We start from the raw sequence: 2,994 nt of genomic DNA on the forward strand, positions 1-2,994 counted from the left end.
GGTCACTTATGGTTATTGACAGCACTTAATCCCTCAAGTTTGACTGAAGGCCTCAGTTCTTTGTTGGCTACTGCCACATGGGCTCCCTAACATGGCCACTTTTTTCATCACAACCAGCAAGAGAGAGAATTTACAAGCAAGATGAAAGTCACAATTTATGAGCTTAATCACGAAGTGACATTCCATCACTTTTGCCATGTTCTGTTTGTTAGAATCAATTTACTGGGATAGTCCTCAAAGGGAGAAGATTTCACAAGGGTATGAATACCTGGATGTGGATATCACTGGGGGCCATTTTGGGGTTTGCCTGACACAGTACTAAAGAGGCTTCAATAAAAAATCAGTTAATATTTGAAAAGAAAATTTCCCAAAATGCATATTTTAAAGGTGGGAGGAAGATGTGGTAGGTGGGATAATGGCTCCCCAAAGCTTTCCACTTCTTAATCTCTGGGACCTCTGAATACATCACACAGTAAGGGAGCATTAGGATTGCAGATGGAATTAAGGTGGCTAATCAGCTGAAATTAAGATAGGAAGATTATCCTAGATTATCCACATGGGTCCAATGTAATCATGAGGCCATTAAAATATAGAAAGAGGGAGGCAGAAGAGTCAGTGTGGGAATGGTACAGTGTGAGAAACACTCACTCAGCCATTGCTGCATTTGAAGATACGATGGAACCACAAGGAATGTTGGCAGCCTCTAGAGGCTGAAGAAGGCAAGGAAATACTTTTTTCTTCCAAAGCCTTCAGAAGAAATGAAGTCCTTCAGTACTTTGATTTTACCCTGGTGAGATCCATTCCAGAATCCAGACCTTCAGAACTGTAAGATAATATATTTTGTGGTTTTAAAGCACCAAATGTGTGGCAATTTATGAAGGCAGCAATGAGAAATTAATACAGAGGTATTCTGCCATTTTACTATTTATTTCCATTAAATGAAGCAATATAAACATAGGTATAGAGAGATATAGATTTATGATTAGGTAAAAATATATTTTTATATATGAGCGTATATATTTGTATGAGTGATATGAGTAATTAAGGTTAGATTGGACAGAAAATATTATAGTCAAAGTTTGTGTAGATTTAACAATTTTGAAAAAAATAAAAAGTTCTTAAAGCACACTGTATACCAGGTGTAACCCACAGTGCCTAATATTAAGTCACTAAGATTAACGATTAATCTTTGATTTTAGTTTTTTCCTGAGAAAGCAAACTTTTAAATGGTGAAAATTACATTTGTTGGATTATTACCTTTGATAACATGATAAAAATTTGGGTCTTACAACCTCATCTCAGTAGGCACATAGGTTTTAATCACTGCTCCAGCCTTTCGGGGACGCACTTCACCTAAATATGGTTACTGTGTTAATGATTTTGATTTAGCAGCAGATCAGAAAAAAAAAAAAAAAAAAAAAGCCTGCGTTCTAGTACATTTCTATTTGCTGCATTTCTCTAGATTTAAAATTTTCTATTAACTTATTATCACCATCCCCATTCAGATTCAGAGACTTATAAATGTTAAGTGCAAATGTGATACAACGTCTTAGACTCGTTTTAAGGGGAATACTGTGTGTTATTAATAGCAAGTAGTAACTGACAGCATATATTATACATTGGGGATTAGATTTGATTTACAAAGCTCAAGAACTCCAAACAAAATGTGTGGATTTACAGCGTTTGGGTATTGAGCCATGGTTATAAATTTATATGATACTCCAAGGGGACTTTTTTCTCATATAAAACATCCATGAAATTTTTAAGAAAAGTTCTAGCACTCTCGGATTATGAGCAACACTACCTCAGGGTATTGTAAAAGTTAATTACAAGTACCATAATTAAGAATACAATGAAATAATTTTATTGAAATTAAATTCATATCTGATACTGTACAGAATGACAAATTTCTCACTATCTTTTAACATAATAATGCCCTTTTATATGTTAATTTATGAATTTTAAAATTTAACACAAAATGAATAAAGTTTTCTAAAACCATAATTGTGTTATTAGCTAGTACTCGTGTTTTCCTTTTGCTTTGAGCTCAGTAAGATTTGTATATATAAAGAGAGTCATAGAATGTCAGACTTTGATGAAACCTTAATGATCATTTAAACAAATGTGCTCATTTTTCAATTATGAGACCAAGTGTTGTAGAAATTATAAAAGGTACACAAATTTACATAGCAAGTTACCAATAGAGCCAAATATATAGCACAGCTCTTAGCTCCCAAGCTAAGGCTCTTTTCATTTTCTATTGCATATGATCACATCACCTGACCATCTCAAGCCATTGATGAGGATCCAGTCTCACTAATATAGAATATTATCTATTAGAAACAATTTTTATAAAACAACTTTATTTTTAGTGTAATCCCACTATATGAAAAAAACCCTCCCATGTTAAATATCTTTTAAAGAAACCCACAGAAAAGTCAGGTGTATCCAGCTTTGATTGGGACAGTCCTAATTTGTTCCTATGATCCCAGCCTAAATACTAGGAGTTCTTACTTTCTCAACTAAGTAAGATTCAAAGCCATCAGCTGAGTGTTGGGGTAGAGTTGTGATAAAGATAAAGAATGGATAAAGTAGTGTTTATATATAATAAGAAAGTGAGCTTCCTAAGGGCATAGTGTAAGATCAGCAGGCAGTGTTGAATAGTCAATTGAGCTATGTTATCATTTATTTAAAATTAAACCAGTGAAACTGATTGCATGACTTTTTTAGAAGATAGTTGACTTCGGCTGTGACTGGGGTTCACCAGTTATGTGATGGTAAAAGAAAGGGGCTAGTCAATTGAGAAGGTTTGCAAAAGTTTGCTATTATAAACAAATCATGGAATCAAATCTGGGAAGGAGAGAAAATTTAGAGGTCAGTGCAATGGATACTTAGATGATGGTAGATGACTTCTTCTGTAGTGAATGGGAAGGATGGGAGGTGGTAGTCTGGGATATTCATAAATAGTAAAGTTACCTGTGATAACAAAAAGGT

The sequence above is a fragment of the Eubalaena glacialis genome, chromosome 16 (genome assembly GCF_028564815.1).
Source record: "Eubalaena glacialis isolate mEubGla1 chromosome 16, mEubGla1.1.hap2.+ XY, whole genome shotgun sequence".
In the NCBI taxonomy this organism is placed as follows: domain Eukaryota; kingdom Metazoa; phylum Chordata; class Mammalia; order Artiodactyla; family Balaenidae; genus Eubalaena; species Eubalaena glacialis.